A 7381-nucleotide genomic window follows, 5' to 3' on the forward strand; every position below is an offset into this window, starting at 1 on the left:
ATTTCTAAATAAACATACTCATTTGAACTCACAGGTCTGTCATTATTCTAACAGAAAGTCCAATGGCATTATTATGACAGAGCTATTTTTTTTTTAATAATTGCTTGCTTGAAAGGGTGAGTCACAGAGGGGTATCTTTAAATTCACTGGTTTACTCCTTACGTGGATGCCATGTCCAGGACTGGGTCAGAAGGAAGGTCTGAGCAAGGAGCTTTTTCCTGGTCTCTCATGTTGGTAGCAGGAACTTAAATGTGGACCATCCTCTGCTTCTTTTCCAGGCATATCAATAGAAGTTGATCAGAAGTGAAGCAGCCAGGATCCAAACTGGCACTTACAGGGGATCCCTGTATCGCAAAGGGCATTGTAACTCACTACACCACCAGCCCAGTCCCTAACCATATTTTAGAACATAAAGTTAGAGGATTAAAGCAAAGAGACATAGAGAGAGAAGAGGGGACCTTAATAGATTACATATATTGTAGAACTGAAATACTAGTAGCACTTTCCATGACTTCACTTTCTTTAATTCCTATCTCCACTACATCAGGAAATCAGTCCTATTACTATCAAAATACAGAGTTCAGCCATCTCTATACACATTCTCTGATGTGATATGGTTGTGGCCTCCATCTTCTTTTGCTAAGATCACTACAACAATTTCTTCCTTGGTCTCCACTAGTGTCCATTCTTATCACATGGGCTGGATTCCTTCTTTTAAACATACCCTTCTCCTTGAACATTATTAATATCTTTAATAATAGGTTACCCTCTTATATCATAGTGAAGTCTACTTTTCACAATGTCTTACCTTATCTGGACTCCTGTTCCCATCCTGTCCCTTTTCTACCACTTTGAGTGTTTGTTAACTGGCGTGGGCCACTAACTGTCCTCCACGCTAGCTAAACTTCTGCCTCAGTTTACACATACCGTTTCTTTTGCCTGGAACATACTTCCCTTCAAATCTACATAATTCAGCTGTTTGTTGTGATTTCACTTTGACACCTTCTCTGATCAACCTAAAGTGAAATTTTACTCCATACATACTTGATCTGCATTAGGCTACTCTGTTCTTTTCCAAAGCATCTGTTACCCACCATCATAGGGTGTAATTTACTGGTAGTATGTCAGATCAATGTACCTGGCAGATGAAGATTTTACCTGTGGGTAAAGATTTTCAAATATTTCAAATGTTTCAAATATTTGTGCCACTGTGCCACCTATACCAACATTTCCATCTTACCCAATAGGTACTCACAATAGGTTTGCCAGATAAAATACAGGTAGATACAGAATGGAGTTTTTTAAGGAAAATTTTGGTCCATGTAATATTTTGAACATAATCTACTTGTAATAAAAGTAAATAAAATAAATGTGTTGTTTATCTCAAATTAATATTTAACTGATTGTCATGATATATTTATTTGCTGAATCTGGCAGTCCCAATATAAACAACATTTTTCAAATGAGCAAATAAAATTTTTGGAGATTGAGGAGCAGTAATGTGAATAGTTTAGCAACTTATAAAAATTCCACATTAAATGTCAATGAAGTTGTGATAAGGACGAGGAATGAGGAATGAGGAAGCTGCACATAGAGTTGATCCACAACACAGAACATGAAAACATGAAAGAATTAGAATCATTGACTACTTTTGGAGGAGGCAAGTATACAAAAATGTGTGGGGGTGGAGTGTGACGAAGTAAAAGCAAGATGGACAGAGGTCTTTAAAAGAAGTTGATAATAGAACCTCCTACATTTGACCAGGCCTATGACTACTCGGTGGGGGAGAAACAAAAAATAAGGCTTTAGTAGACAAAACAATTGAACAGAAATTTTGACAAAATGTAGCAGCAATTCATTCTAAAAAACATTTAGGAAGCTAGAAACAGAAGACATTTTCTTAAATTGAAAATGGATATCTGTTAAAAGCTATATAGCACATGTGGGACTTACTGAAGAAATACTAATAGCTCAACCCAGAACCAAGAAACAAAAAATATTTACTAAAAACCACATATCTGATTAAACAATGGAAAGAAAAATTATAAAACATGAAAGAACTAGAAAACATGATTTCAGTGTAGAAGATCCAAGTGTTCACAGACAAGTTGATAGAATTAATCGCAGATTTAATGAAGTTATTGGACAGAAAACTCACTAGTTTGTCTCTTGTGCTAGCAAAATTATTTGATAAATTTAAAATTTTTAAAGCTAACATCTAAAAGCATAGAGTATTAAATATATAGGACTAAATCTAATTAACATGTGCAAGATCTTTACACAATTCTACAACATATTAACAGGAGAAATATAAAAATTTCAATAAGTCTTCACACATTGGAAAAATCAATTCTACAAGGGTTTCAATATCACAAATAATTTACACATTCAGTAAAATCTCGATATAACTTTAATTACTATTTCAACACAAATGGGAAATCTGATACTACAATTTACTGTAAAACACTAAGAACCAAAGTATTCAAATAACTCTTGAAGAACAGTAAAATTAGGGAACTTAAACTATACTTGGTAATCAATGTGAGATTGCAGTAAGGAAGTCATTGTGATATTGGTTCAAAAACAAATTTTCAGAGCAGAAGAGAAAGTTTAGAAATAATTAATAGTAATACACAAAAGTTCTTTTTTTTTAACCGTCAGTGATATTATTCTGACCTGAAATTCGAGTTTATATGATTTTCCTATTTTAAGGTAAATTTTAACATTGTTCCTATGAGAGTTTTGCCTGAGAAATTTATTTTTCTGTATTTTCCCCAGGATTTCTACAGGTAAGACCTTTTCCCAAGATTACTGCATATAAAATTCTCATGAGTTTGATATATTAATACAAAAACAAACTAGAGAATACTCGGGTGGGTACCATGAAAGAATATCTTCATTAATTGAAGGACAGGCTTCTTAAATAGAATTTTTAAAAGCATTTTTAAAATAAATAAAAATAATACAAAATTGAACTTCTCAAAAATTAAAAAAATTTATTCATTCATTGAGACATCATTGAACAGTGAAATAGAGAGTCATAGCAAGAGAGAAGATATTGGCAACACATATATTTCTCAAAGATAATTTTGCTAAAATGGGAGAAGAACTACTTAAAAATAAAGACAACCCAAATAATTTTCTTCATTAGACTGGTTTTTCTCAACTAAGGATAGCAAATATCCAATAATTCCCACAAATGCATAAAATACTATTCCAACAGGAGCTATCAAAGCAGCAAGTTACCATGGCTCGTATGAAAATGATAATGTTACAACAGACAAATGACAACCCTGATAATTACACAGTGGATGTGAAGAAATTTTAACTTTCCTCCACTACTCATGGAAATGCACACTAGGATGGCCACATGAAAATTCATCAAATATAAACATACGTATACCTTAACAACTCCATTCATAACCATATATACAACAAACTAAAATGAACCCATATGTTCACCAAGAGACATGACAGGGTGCTCAAAGCAATATTATTTCTAGTAGCCTCAAATTGCAGGCAACATGGATGTTCACGGGAAAAAAAATTGAATGGATAAATGAATTATGAAGAGAATAGAGAGCCTAGAAGTTAATCCACATACACACAGCCAATTGATTTTTCACAAAAAGTGCTCAGACTACAGATTAGATTAAGCAGTCTCTCCAACAAATGGTGCTGGCAAAATAGAATTCATAAGTGTTGAAAAATTATATTAGACCCACACCTCTTACTGTGTACAGAAAAATAACTCAAGACATTGTTGCAGGGGATAGCTTCTTTGCAAAGACTGGCAGAGCACAGTTAACAAAAGCAAAACTGAACAAACAGTACTGCATCAAACTTAGAAGCTTCTGCATGGCAAAGAAATGATCAATGGAGTGAAAAGACATTCAACAGGATGGAAAAATCTTTTCAAATATTTGTCACTTATCTGATAATAAGTTAATACTCTGAATATATCAGCAACTTGAAAAACTAAACCACCATAACCACAAAAACAAAAGAATCCTGTTGAGAAATGGACAAAGAATTTCAACACAGAGTTCTCAAGGAAAATTAAATACAAATGACCAATAAATATATGCAAAATTCTCAACATGACTTGTCATCCAGGAAACGCAAATAAAATCACAATGCGCTATCACGTCATCCCTGTAAGAAGGGCTAAAATTCAAACCAGAGAGAGCAAATGCTGGCATGGAAGTGAACAAAGAGGAAGACATCTGCGCTGGTTGGTGGAAATATAACTTACTACAGCCACTGTGCAAAACAGTAGGATTTCCTTAAAACATAATAGAGATAGACTTGCCACATGATTCAGCAATCCCACTACTGTATACGTACACAGAAAGGCTTGAACACAATGTACCAAACGGTATCTGAATCACCATGCTTATAGTAGCACTGTTCACAACAGCCACAATTTGGAACCAACCAGGATGTTCATTATCACAAGACTGGATAAAGAAAACGTGATACAGATACACAGTGAAATCTCATTCAGCTATTAAAAAAAAAAAGAATGCAGTTCTACCAATTGCAGCAAAATGAACACAACTGGAGGACATCATGCTGAGTGAAGTAAATTCTGCTCATAAAGACAAATACTGCATTTTCTCCCTTATATGTAGAGCTAAAATTCAAAAATAAACAGAAAGAAAGAAAAAAGAAACGTCATTGTGTATCATTTCAGAAGTGAGCTGTAAATGTAGTTTTGCAAAACTTGTTTTATAACTTTGTCAAACCAATGGTGAAAAATGTTACAGTATCATAGTTTTAATGACCTATGATTAATTTAAAATGAGTTAGAAATGGGTTACAGTCATTTTTCCGTATGTATCATGAGTTAAAAGAGAAAACTCGGTTTCCTGTTTAAGATGGCATCCCCCGTAGCAGCACAGGCCAGGAAACTTCTCCCACACCTAAGGCTGAGGCCCCAGCTCCTGGCCCCCAGGTTGCAGGCAGTTCAGCTGACCCCCAAAAGATGGCTCAATCTGCTGGAACATCAGAGCAAGAAACTGATGTCTGACAATGGAGTGAGAGTGCAACAGTTCTTTGCGGCTAACACAGCCAGTGAAGCTCTTGAGGCTGCTAAAAGGCTCAATGCCAAAGAAAGTGTTCTAAAAGCCCAGATTTTAGCTGGAGGAAGAGGAAAAGGTGTCTTCAATAGCGGGTAGAAAGGTGATGTTCATTTAACCAAGAACCTGAAGTTGTGGGACAGCTGGCTGAACAGATGATTGGCTCTAATCTAGCAACAAAACAAACTTCAAAAGAAGGTGTGAAAGTTAACAAGGTGATGGTTGCCAAAGCCTTGGACAGAGAAACCTACCTGGCATTCTGATGGACAGATCATGCAATGGCCCAATGCTGGTGGGCAGTCCACAGGGAGGTGTTGACATTGAAGAGGTGGCAGCTTCGAATCCAAAACTTATCTTTAAGGGACAAATTGACATTTTTGAAGGAATAAAGACAGCCAGGCTCAGCAGATGGCAGAAAACCTTGGCTTCCTTGGAGCTTTGAAAAACCAGGCTGCAGATCAAATTAAGAAGCTGTATAATCTCTTCCTGAAAATTGATGCAACTCAGGTTGAAGTGAATCCCTTAGGTGAAACTCCAGAAGGACAAGTTGTCTGTTTTGATGCCAAAATAAATTTTGACGACAATGCAGAATTCCGACAAAAGGACATCTTCGCTCATTCAGCGAATGAGCCCATTGAAAATGAAGCTGCCAGATATGAGCTAAAATACATTGAACTGGATGGGAACATTGCCTGCTTTGTGAATGGTGCAGGGCTGGCCATGGCAACGTGTGACATCATTTTCCTTAATGGTGGGAAGCCAGGAAATTTCTTGGACCTTGGTGGTGGTGTGAAAGAAGCTCAAGTGTATCAGGCGTTCAAGTTGCTGACCTCTGATCCTAAGGTTGAAGCCATCCTTGTCAATATTTTCGGTGACATCGTCAACTGTGCCATCATTGCCAATGGAATCACCAAAGCTTGTAGGGAGTTGGAGCTCCAGGTGCCCCTAGTGGTCCATTTGGAAGGAACCAATGTGCAATAGGCTCAAAAAATCCTCAGCAACAGTGGACTGCCCATCACTTCAGCTGTCAACCTAGAAGATGCCGCCAAGAAGGCCGTGACCAGTGTGGCCAAGAAGTGATGCCTCCATTGTCCTGGCCCCCAGGGAAGAAGCCTCTCTCATCACTGTGAATGAGATGCTTATCTCACATGGAGAAAACAGGGGGCAGAGAAAATGAACACCAATCACTGTATAAATCTGTATTTTCTTCCGTTAAGATACGTGGATGGCCTGACTCTGAATTAAGTTACACTGTTGATAAGAATCCTGTCCTGAATGGTCATACTTTTTTTTTTCTGTATCACAGTAAGTCTGCTCAGTAGGCAGTGTTTTGCCAACTTTGGGGTTAGGCTTTGTGGCCAAATACCATGCACCAGATACAGAATGTGGAAGTCAAGTAATATGCATATACAAAATGTGAGAATCAGGCCGTGGATATGGAGAAGAATTTTGGTAGAAATTTAATCCAACATGCTAATTCAAAAAATGAAAACACAATCCCTAAAAAACTCAAGACAAGATTACTTCTACTGGAAGCAGGCTGCTGAGACAGCCACACAAATGCATTTCCACTCGGCAGCAGTTTTTATAAGTTTCTGATTCTAACACATGTCTGGGATATCGAAAATTTTCCAAAATACATTTTACAATAAAAGGTCTCCTTTGGTACACTGCACATGTGGTCTACCACTTGCCTTAACATTGAAAATACTGCTTATTTCATAATAACAGAAAAGCCAGAAGCCTTATTTGTGATTTTGGAGTAGTGTTCATTTTAACCACACAGTTGAAGGATGCTGCTTTTGCTGGAAATTTCTATAATTATAATTCTGAGATACCACCTCAGATAGTGGTGTTGAATGTGGGGTCTCCTCTCCTTGCCTGTGCACCAGGTCCACCCCTCCTGCCTCCCAGGGTAGACCAGCTGTGGTAGAACAATGGGACATAATGAAGATGAGTATGCCTGGATTCCATGATGCCCATTTTTACAGTGGGAAGAATTTGAGATACAGATTTGTCTAAATTTTGCTTAATTTTTATCAGCATACAAATTTAAATAAAAATCCTGTTTGTAAGGTGAAAAAAAAAGACAAAACTCATAATATACACAATCACCTAGTTAAGTCTCACAAACAAGATGTTGTACCCCCCCATATAAAAACAATCCATAAACAAAAACTTCCTGTTGTGTAATTCTATCTACCCAAATTCAGGATCAAAATTGATCTGTGAAGATAAAAGCCGGGATAGTAGCTGTCCTGGTGGACTTAGTCAATGCCTTTCAGAAACACAAGGAGGTT

At 36.8% G+C, this 7381-nt stretch overlaps 1 pseudogene; it reads left to right on the forward strand.

Moving 5' to 3' along the window:
- Positions 1 to 4884: 4884 nt before the first annotated feature.
- On the forward strand, positions 4885 to 6604 carry LOC101523772 (succinate--CoA ligase [GDP-forming] subunit beta, mitochondrial-like; annotated as a pseudogene).
- Positions 6605 to 7381: the final 777 nt, after the last annotated feature.

This window comes from Ochotona princeps, chromosome 1, assembly GCF_030435755.1.
Source record: "Ochotona princeps isolate mOchPri1 chromosome 1, mOchPri1.hap1, whole genome shotgun sequence".
NCBI lineage: Eukaryota > Metazoa > Chordata > Mammalia > Lagomorpha > Ochotonidae > Ochotona > Ochotona princeps.